The 23631-nt window shown below is 39.1% G+C and overlaps 1 non-coding gene across 1 annotated transcript; it reads left to right on the forward strand.

Annotated features, from left to right (window-relative positions):
• The first annotated feature begins 11829 nt into the window (after nucleotides 1–11829).
• LOC131622653 (small nucleolar RNA R71) lies at nucleotides 11830–11936 on the forward strand. The gene has a single exon (XR_009289964.1). It is a non-coding gene; the product is annotated as a small nucleolar RNA R71 (small nucleolar RNA).
• The last annotated feature ends 11695 nt before the right edge of the window (nucleotides 11937–23631 follow it).

Consider the following 23631-nt stretch of genomic DNA (forward strand, 5'->3'; position numbering starts at 1 on the left):
CAGATCTCTGTAGTCTACACACATTCTGACCTTCCCGTCTTTTTTAGGCACAGGCACTATGTTATCTATCCATGGAGGATAACTCACAACTTTCAGAAAGCCAGCATTGAATTGCTTCTCAACCTCGTCTTTGATCTTCTTGGACATGTCGGGCCTACTCCTCCGCAGTTTCTGCTTAACTGGCGTGCTACCTTCTTTGATCGGCAGGCGATGAACCACAATATCCGTGTCAAGGCCAGGCATATCTTCATAGGACCAAGCGAATACCTCAAGGTAGTCTTGTAACATTTGAATCAGTCTTTGCTTGACACTATCTTCTAGATCAGCCCCTATCTTGACTTCTTTCTTTTCTTCGTCACTGCCTAGGTTGATAACTTCAATTGGTTCTTCATGCGGCTGTATAGTCTTTTCTTCTTGTTCTAATAGCCTTGCAAGTTCCCTAGGTACTTCACAATCTTCCTCACTTTCGTCCTCAGTTTGGTAGATCAGATTTTTAAAGTCATGACTGGCAATAGCAGAATCATTATCAACAGGATCCAAAGTGAATGTGAATCTGCATTTATGTGGGTGTGTGTAAGAAGACATAGCTATTTGAAAATGCATAAAGCAAAGAAAGAAACAAAAAAAGGATCACAAAATTTGAATATGCAAACGTCCCTTGATTTTATTGAATGAACATGATCATGGTATGACAAACCATTATAAAAAGGACCAGTGTGCTTCGGGCAAGGCACCTGGCTTTTAAGTTCATGGTTCGATAGTACAGGAACCATTTTTATCTTTGAACATATAAACAACGAAAACAGGAAATTGCATTTACTCTTGATCAAAGGAGATCACATCTTCAGCTTCCCAGTTGTTCAATCCATTGTTGTGAGTAGGGAATATCCAGCTGCCCCTGTTGCAGTTGTCTTCTTCGTCTTCCACATTATTGACTTCTTTGGTGGTGAAATGAGCTATTGATCCTTCAGGATGAGCAAGATACTCTGTTGGATACGAAAGCCCAGGCTGAGATACTTCTGTTGGCTGAGCGAGATACCCGATAAGATCGTCCCATCCAGTTGGGATGATGTCTTTGAGGGAGACTTGTGCATTCTGGGGAGCAGTGTACTGCATCAGGAAATCATTCTCATTATTTGGTGTTTCCCAGACTTCTTCAGGAGCGACAGGGCTTGTGAGTATCATATTGTCTTCGAAATGGTTGTCCCATCCAGTTGGGGTGTGATCGCGACTTTACGTGTCTATTAATCTGATGACTGCAAGTGCACAGTCGTGTCGTGTAGTTTTAAAAGATATCGAATCCACAGGGACTATGAATCGATCTACCGTTATCTAAGGTTACTATGTAAAGCTAAGGCTACTAATAATTTGATTGTTCCTAAGGGAGAGTGTTTGTGAATAATAAGAAATATAATAATGAACATATATCAGTATGTATTTCGTTTAACTTTAGGTGATCTGAAGGTCCATTGGCTAATGCATAATTCAGTTAAAAATCTTTACTAATTCAATTGGTTAAAAATCCTCGTCTCAAACTTTCGCTCTGTTGATTTAGATTACTATCCTAACTCTTAATGTACGCTTTCGCCATCCCATTAGATATTAGAAAAGCTTTTTGGAAACAACGTAATTAATAAAATGCCTGTTTTATGAAGTTATTATCTATTTAAATCTCCTAATCTCAAACTTTCGCTCTGTTGACTCGGAACATGTTAATATCCCTAACGTACGCTTTCGCCATCCCGCTCGGGTGTAAAAACATTTTTTGAAAATAAATAAGTCCTAATTAGTTTTAATACGCTTTCGCCATCCTTAAAACTAATGTCCTATGTCTACTATCCAGTTAAAGATCTCAAACTTTCGCTCTATTGATTTTAACCTTTGACCGTCTTAGCCCCTCAAACTTTCGCTCTATTGGTTTTAAGACTTACTAATTAAATTAGACATACAAACCAAAAACAAGTGATAATTAATAAAACATAGTTTAAGCCAATTTATTTCGGATCCCACAGTTAACTTACTTTACATACCGATATCTTAGTAAATTAGCCAGACATATTAATACGGTTAAGCATGCATAAATTAATTTGGCTTATAATAAAAGGCATGTTAATTGGCATATAATATATCATGCAATAACTATATAAATAAAGGCGGTAAATAGTAAACCTGAATAAAATAAATTGCAACTGAATCTTCAAGTACCGAACTTCCACCACAGGTTGGCTGGATCATTCCTCAGAATTTAAACGGACGGAAATTAAAACAAGGAAATAAAAGCGATAAATCTAACGTAAGGCTAGATTTATAAAAGGTTCACAACAATTTCCGGTGTAGAAATTGTTGTGAGAAAATAAACTATTTAAATGAAAGCAGGAAGAAAAATAATAAGCGCGGAACAATTTCGGCAGCACTTCGTTAGCAGGAAATCGGACGTTTTGAACTGAAGTGACTGCTTCTATTTATAGGGGAGCTTCTGCAGTTGGGACGCGTGAAACCAGGGACTTCTCAGACTAGGACTTGGAGACGTGCGTCTCCACTTTTTGGGGAAGACTCAGCACACGACTTGAGACGTGCGTCTCAAGTGGAGAGAATCTAGGAGAGGTTGGAGACGGGCGTCTCCTCTTTGGTGACGTGGCATGGAACGTTGGAGACGTGCGTCTCCACTTGCTTGTGTGGTTTGGGCCACGCACAATTGATTCTCAGTGGGCTGGTCTGTCTCTTTGGGCCTTTGGGTCTCCTTTAGCACATTTGGGCCTTATTTGCACCTCCTTTTTACTTCAGCACCCATTTTTCATCTTTTAGGCATAAATAGTGGTCATTTTAGCTCAATTTCCTCTCCTTTTCACAAATAGTCATAATAAGAGTGTAAAACCTGAAACAAAGCAAATACTCGCGTAATATCATAATAAATCAATATAATAAACGGAAAACGCTATAAATATCTACGGATTTCAAGCTAAATATACGATATAAAATCATGTTATCAAATTCCCCCAGACTTGAACCTTTGCTTGTCCTCAAGCAAAATAATAAGATAAAGATAGGAGGACAGCAAAATAAAATACGCTTCCACCACGTCGTTCGGTCATACTCAGCTACATAGTGTTTTTGTTTGAAAATAACGTTGTAGATCCTAGCAATAAACGTATAGTAGCGACACTAGACAACTCCCAGCATGCATACCAATCCGAATCATGCTATTATAGCTTGACCTTGACTCGTCATCTTGTTTTACCCTTTTCATTCGCGCGCAATCACATTAAGCCCTTTATCTTGACACGCACATAGCAGAGTAGTCGGTTAGTGACTATGATCCTTCTTATGGAGTTCCGACACATTTATGTGGTTTACTCCTTAGCGATCACTTGTAGATTATGGGGAATCGGACAACAGTCCTTCCTACCAAGTTCAGTACCAGATATCTTCTGAACCAATCAATAATGAGTTTTTAAATCCTTTGTATTTGAGATTTGTGACCGTTAGGTTAAATGATCTTGTGAGGATCACCTTACTTAGTAGGCACATTTCTTATTAGCGGTTAAGCACATAATTATTATTATAAGGATCATACACTTATATTCATCGACTCTCTGCGTAGTTGGTATCTAAGACGGTGCCGACTGCTAGAATAAACTACTAAGGGTTACTTCAAAAATTAAAGTCGGTGGTTTCGGTATAAAGGGTATTCAAATCGGTCACGCATACTTGGGGGTTTTAGAGTGTTGGGACAATAAGGGTATTGTCTTGAATCTTTATCAATTTCTATGCGTTGAGTGTTTGAGTAGCTTCGTATTTCTCGAACGTGTGGGGTTGTGCGTTTATCGTTTTGGAGTGAAAATTTTGTTATGGCTCAAGAAAATGGAAGAAATTGTAATAACTACAGAATTATATATATAATACTTGAAATTCCATAAATATTCTTTATTGAATTAGAAAAACATTACAAGGAAGAGAAATAAACTGAAAGGAAATAAAAATAAAGCGAGTAATACGATACGACTCCCCCAGACTTAAATGATGCAGTGTCCTCAATGCATGTGAACTACTCCTCAGTGTTGCGGTTGCGGGAACTGCTTGTGCCTCTTGTACGAACACGGCGACGTTTATCAGTAGGAGAGCCACTTACACGAATGTTAAGATCATGCAATTGTGTAGCAATTTCGGTGTATTGACCTTCATTCCTAATAGCATAGTCACGGTGCTCTTGTTGCATCTCTCGAATAAGCCTTAGTGTTTCGTTTTGATTTGTCTGCATAGCTTGAAAGAGTTGATCTTGGCGTTGAATAGCAGCATACATGGCATCAAGAGTGATAGGCGGAGGGTTGTTTTGAGGAGGTTGGTTGACATCAGCTTGTTCTTGGTTGAGTTCTTCTTCCATTGCATCCACAGGTTCATTAGGATGTTCAGGTTGGTTTTCTTGAGGATTGTCATTAATGAGCCTCCAACGCTGAACATAACGGATGTTGATTTGCTCTGGGCATGGCAGGATGACATAAGGAATTAAAACTTTGTTGACGACCAAAGTGTAGTGGCCATCATTGCGGGGTGAAACCAAGTGAGAGTCACAGCAGTAAGTGAGATCGAGTGATTGAGCAGGCATCATGAGATGAGAGAGGGAGATGAGGTGAATGATAGAGGATGAATGAGGTTTATGGTGTTTAAATGGAAGAAATAATGGGGATAATGAAGAAGATGGAATGATGAATTTTGAAATTTAAATTCAAAATTCAAAAGGGAGTAAAGATGATTCTTCTGCGTGGTCAAACGCAGACTGCTGCCCTTGGGAGACGCGCGTCTCAGGCAGTCAGTCTGCTGGGGGACAGAGCATGGAGACGGGCGTCTCCTGTCCTAAGCATGCAGAGGTCTGGTCCCACAGAGGTGGAGACGTGCGTCTCCTAGCCTAGGGACATGCCCATTTCGCATGTGGTGCTGTAGTCACGTGCTGACAGATACAAAATTATGAGAATAGCACAGATGGGACATGTGATGTTACTATAAACAGCAAAATACCAGACTGAGTGAGTTATATGCATTCATAAATATATAGCAGTCAGACAGCAGAATAATATAACACAGTAGCAGTAATGAATAAAATATTGCATTTCGAATTAAAAACTGGTACTGAATGTTGACAGAAACAGAATGTAAAAATGCAGAAAATTAAATTCTAAATTAGGAATTGGAAATTGCTAAAACTAGAAATAAAATCTAATAATCTAAGCGGTAACATCTAGCCACGTCTATTGTTGTGCACATTAGAATAAATGTGTTTGAAAACTTCGTCGAATTGGACATTGACGGTGTCGATGAAATCGAAGAAGTGCATTTGCAAAGTGTGTAGCTCATTGCACACATGTTGTACATCTTGTTGCAGTGCATTGATGGCTTGCTCATGTGTGTTTTGATTAGGCATTCTTTGGTTCACTAATGCGGTGGATGCAGCAGGTTGTTGTGGTTCAAGCTCGACATCAGTCATATCTTTAGTATAATCATCAGCAGAATCTTCAAAAGGAGTCTCAGGCTCATACTCGGGAATGGGTTCATCTTCAGGAAGAGGCTCATATTCAGGCACATGATCATCCTCAGGCATAGGTTCGTAGTATACAGGAGGAGTGTCAGGCTCAGATTCCGATACGTGCATTTCCTCATCAAAATGTTCATAAGCTTGTGGGGTTTCAAGTGAGGGTTCTCTCTCAGGAATCTGACCATAGTAAAGCCAGTTAGCAGGGTTGTGCACACTCGTTCTTGGACTTGGTAAGGTGAACTGATCAAATACTTTATTATCAATGAGTAAATCAAACTAATCAGGTCCAAGGTTACCAATGATACCTCGATTAAAGCAGAAACGAATGTCCATGGAATTGTGGGAACCAAGAGGTGTCAATCTAAGTAGAGGTATTCTCAGTCCTATAGCATTAGCAATCATAGTGACAAATCCGCCGATCCTAATAGGTGAAACTTTGTCTTGCGTGATGCGCTCGAAGTTTGTTAGCATGAATGCGATGGCGTTGACCGGACGATTCTGAGAGGTGCAGAACATGATGAATAACTCTTCTCTAGAGACTTCAGTAATATTATCGGGTTTACCGAAAATGTAGTGGGCGGTGATCTTATGCAAGTATCTGAAGGCAGGGTTATGGATGTTCTCAGATTGAAACTCGTTCTCTTCAGGGTTATCGTTTCCAGTGATCTTGCCCCAAAATCTTTCCAATTCCCAGTAAGCAAGACTGTCTTCAGCTACTTTGGTGTATGCATCTGAACCATGAGGTAATTCTAACATTTCAGCAAAATCTCAGATGCAAAAATTATATTCCATACCAAAGAGTCGAAAAAAAATAACTCCTTTTCCCAGCCCTTTTCCACAGTTAGGAAGATAAGTCAAGGAGCTCAAGAATTCCAGAGTGAGCTTTCGGTAAGTACTGAACTTGCGGAACAGGTGAGAACCGGTCCAACCGATTTGGTTCAGCAAGTGCATGACGCTCTCTTCGATACCAAGTCTTTCCATAGTTGGCTGGTGAGGATAGCGAGTCAAATCCATTTGCCTTTCGGCTAGCTTAGCATATCTTGCTTCTTGTCCTCTACCACGGAACACAACTTCCATATTATCAACTTCTTGCATCTTGATTAGTTAGTAGTTAAGAAAAGCTATAAGTTGAAAATATTAAGATTAAGTTTGAACTAGGCTAGTGTTGTTTAAAAAGGAAAATAAAGAGAAAAATAAAGTAAAAATGTAACAAGTTTTAATAATAAATATAATTATATAAAGGAAATATTTTCATTATTTAAAGATAGCGGTTATAATTATAGTAATTATTATAAAATGTAAGGAAAATATAAAAAATAATTAAAATTAAAATTAAAATAATTCAAAATAGAATAGAATATTTAAATAAAAATAAAAAGTTAAAAATAAAAATAAAAATAATAAAAAAAATAAACGTGGGTTGTCTCCCACCAAGCGCTTTGTTTTATGTCGTAAGCTCGACGATTTAAAATAGAAAACTATTTTTTCGAATGAGCGGGCAGCTCGTCAAGTTTAAAAATTTGGATATTTTCATCGTGTTCGAGATGATGGTAAAACTTAAGATGTTGCCCATTTACGACAAATGGTTTGACGGTTTCTCCTTTGATTTCTATCGCTCCGCTCGGAAATATGTTAGTGATTTCGAAAGGGCCAGACCATCTAGATCGTAACTTCCCAGGAAATAATTTTAATCTAGAATTAAATAGAAGTACTTTATCGCCTATGTTAAAATTTTTCCTAGATATACGCTTGTCATGCCATTTTTTCGTTCTCTCTTTATAGATTTTGGCGTTCTCGTAAGCGTCTTGTCTAAGTTCGTCTAATTCGTTTATGTCCAGAAGTCGTTTCTCACCAGCGGCGGTGTAGTTTAGATTTAAATTCTTAATGGCCCAATAGGCCTTATGTTCTAACTCTACCGGGAGGTGGCATGATTTTCCATAAACAAGTTTGAATGGGGTAGTTCCAATTGGAGTTTTGAAAGCTATTCTATAAGCCCATAAAGCTTCATTTAACTTGGTTGACCAATCCTTTCTAGATATAGCAACAGTTTTCTCCAATATTTGTTTTATTTCGCGGTTAGATACTTCTACTTATTCGCTTGTTTGAGCTATTCGATGATTTACTCCATATTTCCGAAGGATTTTCTCAAGGATTCTTGAAATGAAATGAGACCCACCATCGCTAATTACCAGTCTTGGCACACCGAACCTATGAAATATGATGTTTTTGAAGAGTTTGATAACTACTCGTGTATCGTTTGTAGGAGAAGCGATAGCTTCTATCCATTTCGAAACGTAATCGACAGCTACGAGTATATATTGATTTCCGAATGATGATGGAAACGGACCCATGAAGTCTATTCCCCAGACGTCAAATATTTCTACTTCTAGAATGCCCTTTTGAGGCATTTCGTCACGTCTCGAGATATTTCCGGTTCGTTGGCATCTATCACAATTTAATACAGCGAAATAAACGTCTTTCCACAGGTTGGGCCAGAAGAGTCCAGATTGAAGGATTTTGGCGCAGGTTCTAGATGTGCTATGGTGTCCTCCACACGGTGCAGAATGACAGTGTGTTATTATGCTTCCTATTTCTTCCTCGGGTACACAACGTCTAAAGATTCCATCAGGGCCTTTTTTGAAAAGGAGCGGGTCGTCCCAATAGTAATGTTTTAGGTCATGGAAAAATTTCTTCTTCTGTTGGTAACTTAGATCAGGAGGAAGTACACCAGAAGCTAGGTAGTTTACGAAGTCTGCATACCAAGGTGTGTCAGAGCGGGCTAAAGCTACTTCTGCGAAGTTATTGGTTTCAGTGATTGAATGGTATGGTTCTAATTCATTAGCTTCTAGCTGAGCGATGAGTCTTTCATAAGGGAAATCATCGTCAATTGGTACTTGTTCGGGTTTCAGATTTTCCAATCGAGAGAGGTGATCTGCTACGACATTTTCAGTTCCCTTTTTATCTTTAATTTCTAGGTCGAACTCTTGTAATAACAGAATCCATCTTAATAGTCTCGGTTTGGCGTCCTTCTTGGTTAAGAGGTACCTAATAGTGGCGTGGTCAGTGTATATGATTATTTTGGCTCCTACCAGGTAAGAACGGAACTTGTTTAACGCGAATATGACAGCTAATAATTCTTTTTCTGTCGTGGCGTAATTCGTTTGAGCTTCGTCTAGGGTTCTACTCGCATAATATATGACATGTAGTTTCTTATCTTTTCTTTGCCCTAGAACGGCTCCTACAGCATAATCGCTTGCGTCGCACATTATTTCGAAAGGCTCGTTCCAGTCGAGAGGTTGCATAATTGGCGCAGAGATTAATGCTTGTTTAAGCGTATGGAATGCTTCAGTGCATTTATCGGTAAAAATGAATTCGGCGTCTTTCATCAGTAATTCAGTTAAGGGTTTGGTTATTTTAGAGAAATCCTTGATGAAACGTCGGTAAAAACCAGCGTGTCCTAGAAAACTTCTTATTTCTCTAACAGTTTTGGGAGGTTGAAGGTTTTCGATAATTTCGATTTTGGCTTTATCTACTTCGATCCCTCTATCGGATACGATGTGTCCAAGTACAATTCCTTGTCGAACCATGAAATGGCATTTTTCCCAATTAAGGACTAGGTTAACGCTTACGCATCGTTTAAGTACCATTTCAAGGTTTTCTAAACATGTTTCAAAATTCCTCCATAGACAGAGAAGTCGTCCATAAATACTTCCATTATTCCATCCAGGAAGTCGGCAAATATTGCCATCATGCATCTTTGGAAGGTTGTGGGTGCATTGCAAAGTCCGAAAGGCATTCGTCTATAAGCGAATGTGCCATAAGGACAGGTAAACGTGGTCTTCTCTTGGTCGTCAGGGTGGATAGGAATTTGGAAAAATCCGGAGTATCCATCTAGATGACAGAAATGTGAGTGTTTAGCTAGGCGTTCGAGCATTTGATCTATGAATGGTAAAGGGAAATGGTCTTTTCGGGTGGCTTTGTTTAGCTTCCTATAGTCAATACACATTCTCCATCTAGTTTGGGTACGTTGTGCTACAGATTCGCCTTTTGCGTTAGTGATTACAGTAACTCCTCCTTTCTTTGGTACGACATGAACAGGACTAACCCATTTACTATCGGATATTGGATATATTATTCCGGCTTCTAGCAGTTTTTGGATTTCCTTTTTAACCACATCGCTCATAATAGGATTTATTCGCCTTTGATGTTCCCTAGAGGTTTTACAATCGTCTTCGATCATAATGCGGTGCATACAGAGGGAAGGACTTATTCCTTTCAGATCTGATATGTTATATCCTAAAGCGGTTGGGTATTTTCTTAGGACGGTAACTAATTTTTCAGTCTCGGTCTATCCTAAATCGGCGTTAACTATAACTGGTCGGTTTTGTTCTTCGTCTAGAAATTCGTACCTAAGGTTGGTAGGTAGTGTTTTAAGTTCTATAGCAGGTTTCTTAGGTCCAGGTATAGGATCGGGAGTTAATGCTAAACATTCACTCAGGTGGTTATCTTGATATTCCCCACGTCAGTTGTCGTCTTCAAAAATTGGCGGTATAGGAATTCTTAGGATCTCAGTTTCCTTATTCAGTTCGGATTTTATTTCATTAACACACTCGTCGATTATGTCGGCAGAGCAGCATGTGTCAATTATAGAAGGTGCTTTTAGGAATTGGGAAAGAATAAATTCTATTTTCTCTTCTCCTACTTCGAAGGTAAGCTTTCCTCGCTTGACATCTATAATTGCACCAGCGGTTGCTAAGAATGGTCTTCCTAATATGATCGGGATGTTAGAATCTTCTTGGATATCCATTATGATGAAGTCAGTTGGGATGTAGAATTGGCCTACACAAACAGGGATATTTTCTAACATTCCTACAGGGTATTTAACTGATCGATCAGCTAGTTGAAGAGACATTCTCGTTGCCTTAAGCTCACCCAGATTTAGCTTCTTACAGGTTGAAAGAGGCATCAAACTAACACTGGCTCCTATGTCGCACAAGGCTTTTTCTATAATAGTCTTTCCTATTACGCAGGGTATAGAGAAACTACCAGGATCTTTCAATTTAGGGGGCATGTTATTTTGGATGATAGCGCTACATTCAGCGGTAAGTGTTACAGTTTCGTTATCCTCGAGTTTCTTTTTGTTCGATAAGATTTCTTTCAAGAATTTAGCGTACGAAGGCATTTCGGTTATGGCTTCTGTGAATGGTATGGTTATGTTTAATTGTTTCAGAAGTTCTACGAATTTTTTAAATTACGCTTCGATTTTTGATTTAGCTAATCTTTGAGGGTAAGGAATTGGTGGCTTATAAGGTGGTGGTGGAACGTAAGGTTTTCCTTTTTCAGGTTCCACTTCGTTGTTGATCTCGTTGGTCTTAGCAGTTTGATCATCAGTTGATGTCTTTTTGGTTTCCTTTGGCTCTTGTTGTGACATGGGTGCGTTTTGAGTTCTAGGATCGATAGGTCCATCGTAGTTCGTTCCACTTCGTAGTGTTATTGTGTTCGCATGTCCTTTAGGATTAGGTTGTGGTTGAGCAGGAAACGTGTCAGCAGGGGCAGCAGTAGGTGCTTGTTGTTGGGCTACTTGTGAAATTTGCGTTTCTAACATTTTGTTATGCGTAGCTAAGGCATCTACTTTGTTCGATAGTTGTTTTAGTTGCTCGCTATTGTGGATGTTTTGATTTAGGAAGTCCTTATTGGTTTGTTGTTGGGAAGCTATAAAGTTCTCCATCATGATTTCTAGATTCAACTTCCTAGGGGCGTTTTGAGCAGCTACAGGCGCTTTTTGATAGCCAGGTGGGATAGCAGGTGCTTGTCCAGGCGCGTACAACGCGTTGTTGTTCTTATATGAAAAGTTCGGATGGTTTTTCCATCCAGGGTTATACGTGTTAGAATAAGGGTTTCCTTGAGCATAATTTAGTTGATCAGATGGGATTCAAGTCAAGAGTTGACATTCGGCAACTACGTGTCCAGTTAATCCACAAATCTCGCAGTTAGGTGCTACGGCAGCAGCGGTGGCTGAAGGAGTGATGGTTAAGTTTTCGATCTTTTGGGTTAAAGCGTCTACTTTAGCGTTAACGCGGTCTATACCACTTACTTCGTACATTCCTCCTTTGGTTTGGGTTTTCTCTAGAGCGGCTCGTTCTCCACCCCATTGGTAATGGTTTTGTGCCATGTTCTCTATGAGGTTGTATGCTTCATCATGGGGTTTGTCCATTAGTGCCCCGCCAGCAGCGGCATCTATAGTCATTTTAGTGTTATAAAGGAGACCACCATAGAAAGTATGGATGATCAGCCATGGTTCGAGTCCATGATGAGGGCATAGTCTAAGCATGTCCTTATAACGTTCCCCAGCTTCGAAGAGTGATTCGTTATCTTTCTGGGTAAATCCGTTGATTTGACCTCTTAGCATAGCAGTTTTGCTAGGCGGAAAGTATCTCGCTAAGAATACTCTCTTCAATTCGTCCCATGTAGTTATGGAATTAGAAGGCAAGGATTGAAGCCACGCTCTAGCTCTATCTCTCAAGGAGAAGGGAAAGAGATGTAATCGAATAGCTTCGGAACTAACGTTGTTAGCTTTGACAGTGTCGGAATATTGCACGAACACAGATAAATGGAGGTTGGGATCGTCTGCAAGGCTTCCAGAGAATTGATTATGTTGAACAGCTTGTACCAACGAAGGTTTCAGTTCGAAATTGTTCGCCTCAATCGCAGGTGGTAAGATACTTGAGTGCGGTTCAGCGCGTGAAGGAGCGGCATAGTCTCTAAGAGGACGAATAGCAGCCATCTCTAACTTCGGGATAATTTGATTGATTTGATCAGTAAAGGTCAATTCCTGATTAATCGGAATTGGTGCTACTTCGGGAAGATTGCGAGCTCGACGTTTGACGTTAATGAAACGTTCGATCTCGTTAATTCGTTGTATTAAATCTCCTCCTTGTGAACAAGTATTTGGCATACAATCGTCCAGAAAGAAAGGAAAGAATTGCCCTAGTCTCTACGGTGTAACAGTGAGTTACGATATCGACTTAAATAGTCCCCGGCAACGGCGCCAAAAACTTGATCGCGACTTTACGTGTCTATTAATCTGATGACTGCAAGTGCACAGTCGTGTCGTGTAGTTTTAAAAGATATCGAATCTACAGGGACTATGAATCGATCTACCGTTATCTAAGGTTACTATGTAAAGCTAAGGCTACTAATAGTTTGATTGTTCCTAAGGGAGAGTGTTTGTGAATAATAAGAAATATAATAATGAACAGATATCAGTATGTATTTCGTTTAACTTTAGGTGATTCGAAGGTCCATTGGCTAATGCATAATTCAGTTAAAAATCTTTACTAATTCAATTGGTTAAAAATCCTCGTCTCAAACTTTCGCTCTGTTGATTTAGATTACTATCCTAACTCTTAATGTACGCTTTCGCCATCCCATTAGATATTAGAAAAGCTTTTTGGAAACAATGTAATTAATAAAATGCCTATTTTATGAAGTTGTTATCTATTTAAATCTCCTAATCTCAAACTTTCGCTCTGTTGACTCGGAACATGCTAATATCCCTAACGTACGCTTTCGCCATCCCGCTCGGGTGTAAAAACATTTTTTGAAAATAAATAAGTCCTAATTAGTTTTAATACGCTTTCGCCATCCTTAAAACTAATGTCCTATGTCTACTATTCAGTTAAAGATCTCAAACTTTCGCTCTATTGATTTTAACCTTTGACCGTCTTAGCCCCTCAAACTTTCGCTCTATTGGTTTTAAGACTTACTAATTAAATTAGACATACAAACCAAAAACAAGTGATAATTAATAAAATATAGTTTAAGCCAATTTATTTCGGATCCCACAGTTAACTTACTTTACATACCGATATCTTAGTAAATTAGCCAGACATATTAATACGGTTAAGCATGCATAAATTAATTTGGCTTATAATAAAAGGCATGTTAATTGACATATAATATATCATGCAATAACTATATAAATAAAGGCGGTAAATAGTAAACCTGAATAAAATAAATTGCAACTGAATCTTCAAGTACCGAACTTCCACCACAGGTTGGCTGGATCGTTCTTAGGAATTTAAACGGACGGAAATTAAAACAAGGAAATAAAAGCGATAAATCTAACGTAAGGCTAGATTTATAAAAGGTTCACAACAATTTCCGGTGTAGAAATTGTTGTGAGAAAATAAACTGTTTAAATGAAAGCAGGAAGAAAAATAATAAGCGCGGAACAATTTCGGCAGCACTTCGTTAGCAGGAAATCGGACGTTTTGAACTGAAGTGACTGCTTCTATTTATAGGGGAGCTTCTGCAGTTGGGACGCGTGAAACCAGGGACTTCTCAGACTGGGACTTGGAGACGTGCGTCTCCACTTTTTGGGGAAGACTCAGCACACGACTTGAGACGTGCATCTCAAGTGGAGAGAATCTAGGAGAGGTTGGAGACGGGCGTCTCCTCTTTGGTGACGTGGCATGGAACGTTGGAGACGTGCGTCTCCACTTGCTTGTGTGGTTTGGGCCACGCACAATTGATTCTCAGTGGACTGGTCTGTCTCTTTGGGCCTTTGGGTCTCCTTTAGCACATTTGGGCCTTATTTGCACCTCCTTTTTACTTCAGCACCCATTTTTCATCTTTTAGGCATAAATAGTGGTCATTTTAGCTCCATTTCCTCTCCTTTTCACAAATAGTCATAATAAGAGTGTAAAACCTGAAACAAAGCAAATACTCGCGTAATATCATAATAAATCAATATAATAAACGGAAAACGCTATAAATATCTACGGATTTCAAGCTAAATATACGATATAAAATCGTGTTATCAGGGTGATGTCTTCAATAGCGACTTGCGAGCTCAGGGGAGCGGAATACTTCACCATAAAGTCATACTTACCACTTGGTTCTCCCAGCGTATCCCAAACTTCTTTCGGACTAGGTGGACTTTGGTATTGCTCAGTAATGGAACTTGTGAAACTTTTGCAATCTTCAAACTGATCACCCCATCCAGTTGGGGCGATGTCTTCAATGGCAATAAAAGAACTCTGAGGTGCAGTGTACTTTACTAGAAAATCATACTTGCCGCTTGGTTCTCCCAAAGTATCCCAAACTTCCATGGAAACAGGTGGAACTTCATTTGGATATTGTTGAATAATATGGTTCAAGATCATTCCATCGTCTTCAATAGCATTCACTCCTTGGCTGATGAAATGTGACATTAATCCTCCAGAACGAGGACTTTGATCGTTCTTTTGAGTTCCATTAGCATAGCCCAGACCTAGCTTATCGAACTTGTAAGGCACATCAAGGAGTTGTCCCCATACTGTGCAACCACCCTCTTCGATCACAGCTTTAGCATCTTTGAGAGAAGCCATAGTTGGAGTTATTTTTGTAGCAGGAGTTGCAGAAATATGTTTGGCAGTAGAGACATCTGGAGGGACCACCTCAAAAGATTGGCAGGGGGTTTCGATGAATTCACCATCCATCTCAACATACTTGGAGTTACTCAGGTGGCTAACCATATATTCTTCTTCGCCATAAACTGTGACGACCTTGCCTTTTATCGGATATTTTAACTTCTGATGCAGGGTAGAAGTTACAGTGCTTGCCTCATGTATCCAAGGGCGTCCTAGTAAACAGGAGTATGCTGGATGAATTTCCATCACGTAAAAGGTAGAATCAAAGATCTGAGAGCCCACTCTGATTGGGAGCTTAACTTCTCCGTACACTGTTCTTGTTGACCCGTCGAAGGCTCTTACCACAACATCGCTTGGTTGTAACACAACTCCTTTGAAGTCAAGTTTTTCCAGTACTGCTTTTGGTAACACGTTCAAAGAGGAACCGTTGTCTACCAGCATATGAGACAGAGTGGTGTCGTTACATTCAATAGAGATGTGCAGGGCTTTATTGTGATTTTTACCAGCAGGGGTTAAATCAGCATCAGAGAAACCGAGACCATTATTCACTGTTAGACTGGCAACACAATTTTCGAATTGGTCGACTGAAATCTCCTGTGGTACATGTGCAGCTTTTAGGAACTTCATCATGGCCTTGGCATGAGCTTCTGAATATTTTAGCAAAGACAGCATTGAAATCTTTGAAGCAGTGTGCCCTATGTCATACCCCAAAATTTACCCGATCAGAGCTATATCTTTTAATTCATCAAGGGTCGAAATTAAGAGTCATGGGGTTAGACATTCCTATTGTCAAACCCGCCCTCTTATAAAATATCCTGAGATCAAAATGGGGTGCAATTAACAGGTGTTTCAAGGGTTTCATCATTCGTTAATATAATTTTTCTTTTACTAACATTTGCATTTTTTTAGATTATTATTAGTAATTTTTATTACTTCTAACTATTAGTATTTAATATTATTAATTTTATTATTAATATTAATACTAATATTAGGTGATATTATTATTAAGATTATTATTTGGATTAATATTATTAGGTTTATTATTATAATTAGGTTTTAGTAAACATATATATATATTAGAATTATTTTTGTTAATTTTAGTATTGGTATTATTGGGTTTAATTGAGTTTTGGGGGTAATTGGGTACTAGCCCATTAGGAAAAGAACCTAGGTTATGCATTATAAAGAGAAATCCTTATTTTTATTGAGGGGGGGATTGGCCGCAAACAAATCGGGGGTTGAAGAACGAAAACAAAAACGTGAAAGAAGGTAAAATGTGCAGACCAAGATCGAATCCGGTTTAGGCCCTTCCAAGGTTACCAACTGATTCCTAGTGGTTCTCTGAAGCTTTTGACATAGGTTAATCGGAGTTTGGTTGCATATGTGAGATTCCACCATTGTTAGGTGATGAAGGTTCAAAATTGGGGCTTAGAGATTGAGCCCGAATTGAAGGAAACCGAAGCCACCTTAATGTTCAGAGGATTGAATGCAATCGATCCATGCCCCTATTTCAAATTTCTTATTTGTATTCTGTGATTTGTGTGTTGCAGGTGGTAGTGGTTTCCGAAAAATGCAGAAAAGAGGAAGAACCCGCGGAGAAGACAAGCAGGGCGCATCACCTTTATTTTTATTTATTTCTGGATTCGTCTACTTTGCTATAATACGTATGTGTGATGGTATTTTAACACCATAAGATAGCTGGCGCGTTGGCAGGAGGTGTTTGTGTTAAGCAACCTGTCCCAGGTTCGATCCCCACCAGGGACGTTTTATTATCAATTATCAAGCATTGCTTCAGATCCTGTATGCGTGCCCACATAGCCACACCATACACCGTCAGTTCTCCACCATGAGATCTCCTATCAATTCAGATCTAACGTAAGCCAGGCTGAAGGTGCATCATGGGGTCACAGAGGTGTACAACACAAGATCCAAGCCAGGTTCCTTTACAATTTTAATTATTTATTCATTGGTTTTGTCTATTTTAAATAATAATTATTTGTATATAATTCAATTAATTTATTTAATTAGTTCATTCAAATAGGGTTGGGATAATAAATTAGGATTTAGAATTATATTTTCTCGATCATTTTGGTTACTCGATTATTCGAGTTAATTAATTTAATTAATTTCAACTATAAAAATCACCAAAAACCCTAGAAGGATACTTATCGGTGCATTAGGGTTTGCCCAATCCCACCGGCCATTTGGCCAAGGATATTAGGATTTTATTTATTATTCGTTTCGACCGAATCTATTGGTCGCGATGATTAATAATCGATTAATTTAATTAATCAAGTCCGATAATTAAAATAACATTTATTTGGCTAAAAGGTTTCAACCATTTTTATTGGTTGCGATGATTAGCCTCTTTTCCTCATTTTAATTCATTATTATTTTTAATCGAATCAATCGATTACGAGAGATGATGATACAAAACTAATCATAAAAACTATTAAAAAATATTATAATTCATTATTAGTGATAATTGAATCAATCAATTAGAATTGGTAATGATACAACTATTAATCTGTTAACTATGGTAATTGAATCAATTGATTATCGCGGTTAATAGTACAAATCAAAATCAGGGTTGTACGCCCAAATCTAAAACATTCAAAACACCTCAAATCAAACTACGGATTTTCATCCTATTTCAAAACTACGATAGGCCACTCAAAAAGCCTTTAAACAACGTCAAACCACAAAATTTTAGTTCAAAGGCGTACAACCCTGTGCCCGAACTACGTTGACTCTGATCCTCCATAAGGAGGTACGTAGGCACTTGGCAACAAGGCGAGTCCCCTTCCCTCTAAATCTCATTTTTCCCGATTTATTTCCCTTAATTATTTAACCCTCGAAGGCATAAACCTTACCTTAATACTCTTAGCCATAACACCGTTGACCTTAGATTCAAAGCCATAGGAAAGGGTTGAGGGTGCCTAACACCTTCCCTCGACCTGAATATAGTATCTTACCCTGATCTCTTAACTGCGTAGGGTTTCCTATTCGCCCTTCAGAATAGGTGGCGACTCTAAAAATCTAAAATTTTAGGGCAGGTTGCTACAGCTGGCGACTCTGCTGGGGATAACTATAATGGTGAATGCTATGCTCCTATAGGTTTTGGCAGGGTTTAGGTTTTGGCAAACTATTTAAGTTTTTGGCAAACTTTGTAGGGTTAGGCTAATTTGCCATTTTTATGGTTTGTGTTTTGTTTTATTTTTATTTATTTTTGCCTAAAATTATTTAATTATTAATGTTTATATATTTGCATTTAATTGCGTAAATGTTATGTTATATGCACTGTTGCGTTATTATGTTGCGTTAAACCCTAAGTGTGGGAGTTAACTTTGAGATCAATAGGGGAGTATGAATCGCCTACGAGTCTCACTGATAACTCCACTCGGAGTGGGTTGAGTATTCGGAAATGTCCAAAACGAGGCTTGACTTTGTTGAGGGCAGGACTGGATACTTGGCTGATCTCTCCGAGAACCTACCCCAAAAATTCGAACCTCATGGATAAAATGAGTTGTTCTAAAATCCGAAGAGACAAAAAAGTCTCGAAGGCTACAAACGACCCCATGAGACCTTCTAGAACCCCTCTATAAAAAGGTTGGCTCCCAAGAGCCGCTACGTCGAACCTATGAACCTGGGACTTTTGGGCTTATGTGCTGATTATATATTTGCAATTTATATGCTTCGAGTATCTATGCGTTTCAATATTACAGGTATCCCTACGTATTCCCTAGCCTGTAGGGATTATATTTCTAAAAACGTATCCTTCATACGAGGGACATCTTTGTTAGCATACGTCAATTGGCCTCTCGATGGCCATGCGATTCGGTGACTGTCTTGAACGGTCACTCCGTGCTCGCTCTTACGAACTCCCTAACCTGCAGGGATTTTTCTTTTACATCCATATGTTTTCACAACGACGCGTCCTTCCTCGAAGGAAAACTTCATTAGCATGCGTTCGATTGGCCTCTCGATGGCTATGAGATCTAGTGACCGTCCTGAACAGTCACTCCATGTTTGTTTCCGCCACCCTCTAACTTGTAGGGTTTGGATTTCCATCTATACATCTTTTATCCATAGCCTATAGGGATTTCCCTTCATCCGATATCGTCCTTAGATAGGTTGTGTTCCGCATAGAGAATGCAAAGATTCCACGAGGGTCTAATGTCGCCTCTAAGGCTATCCCTAGGATTATACGTCATACGTCTGCATTGCATACACGGAGTTATAATACAAGGAGTCCCGCATATCCATGCGTTCACATTTTCATGCAGTCATACATTTGCATCTACATCTGCATTTCTATCTTCACCCGCATCCACACTTACCACGCTAGCCGGTTTCCCAAAATTCCCAAAGAAAAGGATCGTAGACTATGGAGAAAGGAGGATAAATTATTGAGAAGGATCTTAGTCTTACTAAGTAAAAAAGGGATGCCTTTCGCCATGCCAGCCGCATGTCCATGCCTTGTCATAACAGGATTATAAAAACAATAAAGGTTGTCATCGAGCAAGGATTAGTTCAACAAAGAGTTCCCTCATAGATACACTCAAGATGTATCTAGTCATAAAGGGGTTCATCTTAGAACATATCAAACTTACAAGGATGCTCTACGATAACCTGGAGGCAAGGATTAGTCCAACTGGGGCAAAATCCTAAAACAAAGATGCATAAATACGAGGGAGAAAGGCGACGTGTGTTAACTCCATGCCAAGGGGCAAAAGGGTCATAGGCGTTCTCTCTATCAATCTACAAACTCTGGAGGTTACGAATGGTGTGATACTATCCTGATGAAAATCAAAAGAGGTTCAGTTAAAGGAAACTCATGAAGTTCCGATACGACGAAAACCCACCGCTAATTATTTATTCCCAACAGGTTTGACATGCCCAAGGAGAATTCGAGATTACCCTTCACAAAGGAGATTGCCCTTAGGATTAATAGGTTTTACCATTTCAAGTTGTAATTTCTACGATCACAAAGTGTTATTTGATGTAAAACGTTGTACCTGTCGAATAGTAATTCAATAACATGATCATGCATGTTTTGAAATCAATTCTTTCTCTTCGCTCTTGCATTACTACGACTTTCCGTTTCAAATTATCACTCCCAATTATTAACAAACTTGAGGGAGAATGACGAACACAAATAACTAAGTCCAACTAAACATATGCTTTCAAGGTAAGACCGAGCCGAGGATGTACAGGCATTGTTTCAATCCCCAAACAGTGGAGAAATAAGGATGTTAATCCCTCGTTACCCCCTCGAGCCAGGAGTTGGAGTTTGTTTCTACTTTTTCAATTAAACCTTGATTTTAACCAGGGGCAGGGTAGATTTCGATTAATTCAATGGTGTATTTTGGTTGTCAAGAGAATCAATCAATTCAAGCAAAGGTTCAAGCATATTTTCTTCCTCGCGTTCATCCAAGATTGAGGGAGCAATGGAGATGACATTCACAACATCTTCTTCCTCAATACATCATTCAAGATCGAGGAAGTATCAAATTCGAAGCTTACAAATCAAAAACAAACATGGCAGTCACAATATTCAATATTCAACATACAAGGATCAAATATCAAAAGAGCATTCAAAAGAAAAACGCCCGCTAAGTCAAAATGAAGAATCTTAGGAAAATGACTTAGGCAAAATTAGGGCATCCCGATGGATCACATTCAAAGGAATTGATTCATGCAAAAATAAGGGATAAAAGCGAAATACAAAGGATAGTCTTGTGACTGCTAAACCATCAAAGCTTCACATCAATGCTTGGGTCTTTACAACATTTTTCATCGGTGCTTGGATCCCTACTAAGGCTTCTGCTCAACATTAAAACTGAAACGATTCTCTTACAAACAAAGCACATCCATTGGATTAGGCGAATTTCTAGGACTTGGAGAACATCAAGGAGAAATGGGTGGGTATATAAATTCTGAGCCTTATATCCATTGTTTCTTAAACCATGAACCAAGCCAAGTTACAACATTCAAAAGTCCTAATTGAGGTAAGGTCAACTACGAAAGCATATTAAGTAGGATTTGTTATACTGACTCCTAAAGTTTGTTAAAACTACTTCTAACCATTGCGCTTCTTCAAGCATTCATTTCTAATCATCCACTCCTTCAATTTCAAAACTTGCATGCGCATCACATTAAAGTTACTTCTCAAAGGGTACAACGCCATCCACGAATATACACTTAGCACAAAGGCGATCATTTCTGATAAAGACTCTTGAATGGGGAAACCACGTCCAGAGGGTTTTCCTAAACAGGGGCATACAATCAAACATCCTATTAACTAGGGGCATTCTTCCTAAGGTTCAATTGACTTGGGTCACATCTCGAAGCAATCTCAATCAGGGGCATGTCAAGCATGGGATAAATTCAAAACGGATAGAAAACCATGGATAACCCTCCATATCCTGGAGATCAAAGGCATACCCTTCAATTTAAACATCAAAGCATATGACAAGGTTGTTTCTCGGGGCACTTCCCTCATAAGCATCTTTTCCCGCGAAAATATTGGGGCAATAGATATCAAATCCATAAGACGCACAACAAAAGGAAAAGGCATCTTCATGCTTTACAACCTCGTATCAATCTTTCTCCTAACTACAAAGTTAAAAAAAAATATATAGGTATCGCGCTAGCATCCAACGACCATCCAACCTCGGCGAGCTATATACGCTTGGTTATCAACAACCTACCATTGGGGCATCATGCAAATACATACAAATCATGCATTACATACATTGGCTAATACATTACACCACACCTTTTTACGCAATCTTCTTTAAGACAAATCCTACGATCCTTTCTAGGAACCTTTTCAAGTAGTCTTTTCTAAGGCGTTCATCATCCTTTCTAGGAACCTCTTCAAGCAGTCTTATTTAAGACGATCATAGTCATTTCCAAGGACCTTTTCAGGTAGTCTTCTTCAAGACATTTCTTTTTCTAAGTACCTTTTCAGGTAGTCTTCTTCAAGCCATTCCTTCTCTAAGTACCTTTTAAGGTAGTCTTCTTCGAGACATTCTTGTCCTAAGTACCTTTTCAGGTAGTCTTCTTCAGGACATTCCTGTTCTAAGTACCTTTTGAGGTAGTCTTCTTCAAGACATTCTTTTTCTAAGTACCTTTTCAGGAATTCTTCTTCAAGACATTCTTTTTCTAAGTACCTTTTCAGGTAGTCTTCTTCAAGACATTCCTTTTTCTAAGTACCTTTTCAGGTAGTCTTCTTCAAGACATTCCTTTTTCTAAGTCCCTTTTCAGGTAGTCTTCTTCAAGACATTCCTTTCCCTAAGTTCCTTCTCATGTAGTCTTCTTCAAGACATTCCTTTTCTAAGCACCTTTTGAGGTAGACTTCTTCGAGACATTCTTGTCATAAGTACCTTTTGAGGTAGTCTCTTTCAAGACATTCTTTCTCTAAGTACCTTTTAAGGTAGTCCTCTTCGAGACATTCTTGTTCTAAGTACCTTTTCAGGTAGTCTTTTTCAAAACGATTTGGCATCCTTTTCAGTCTTTTTTAAGACATTCTACGAACCTTTTTGGGTGGTCTTTTTAAAGACATTCCTCATTCTTTGCTAAGAACCTTTTCAGATAGTCTTCTTTAAGACAAATATTCATATCCATCTCGGAAAACCTTTTCAGGTAGTCTTATAGAAGACATTGCTTCATTCCACACATTACATCAATCAGCATATGCATAAGCATAAGCATTATCCCATACATCCAAACATCCAATTCAAAACCCTGGTGCTAAGCTACATTGTCCACCTGCTTCCCGGTAACCTTACCGATGCCAGTAACCTTACTGAGATTTATTTTCCAATCACCTGATTGATGTTTTCCGGTAACCTTACCGATGCCAGTAACCTTACTGAGATTTATTTTCCAATCACCTGATTGATGTTTTCCGGTAACCTCACCGATGATAGCAACCTTGCTGTTCATTTCACGCATCAGCATACATACATACGCACTAGCATATGCATATCATCTAATGCATTCACATATCACAAAGAACCCAATTTTTATTGGCCATCCAAATCATTTTCAAAGTCAGTTCCCGTCTGACTGTTACATCAAGATCCAGTTCCTGTCTGGTAGTCAGTTCCCGTCTGACTGTTACATCAAAATCCAGTTCTTGTCTGGTAGTCAGTTCCCGTCTGACTGTTACATCAAAATCCAGTTCCTGTCTGGTAGTCAGTACCCGTCTGACTGTTACATCAAAATCCAGTTCCCGTCTGGTAGTCAGTTCCCGTCTGACTGTTACATCAAAATCCAGTTCCCGTCTGACTGTTACATCAAAATCCAGTTCCCGTCTGGTAGTCAGTTCCCGTCTGACTGTGACAACAGCCCAGTCTCCGACCCTCGAGTCGTGAGTCTAAAAATAGGTGAATCTCTTTCATGCAGGTACGCTTGTCAGAATCATGGCAGGCAATTCCTTTGGTGCAGGTGAGCTCGTCCGAACTAGGGCAAGTGATCTAAATGGTGTAGGTGAGTTTGCGATAACCCTCGCAAATGATCCTAATGGTGCAGGTGAGTTTGTGATAACCCTCGCAAATGATCCTAATGGTGCAGGTGAGTTTGCGATAACCCTCGCAAATGACCCTATTGGTGCAGGTGAGTTTGCGATAACCCTCGCAAATGATCCTAATGGTGCAAGTGAGTTTGCGATAACCCTCGCAA

This window comes from Vicia villosa, unplaced genomic scaffold, assembly GCF_029867415.1.
Source record: "Vicia villosa cultivar HV-30 ecotype Madison, WI unplaced genomic scaffold, Vvil1.0 ctg.000034F_1_1_3, whole genome shotgun sequence".
In the NCBI taxonomy this organism is placed as follows: Eukaryota; Viridiplantae; Streptophyta; class Magnoliopsida; order Fabales; family Fabaceae; genus Vicia; species Vicia villosa.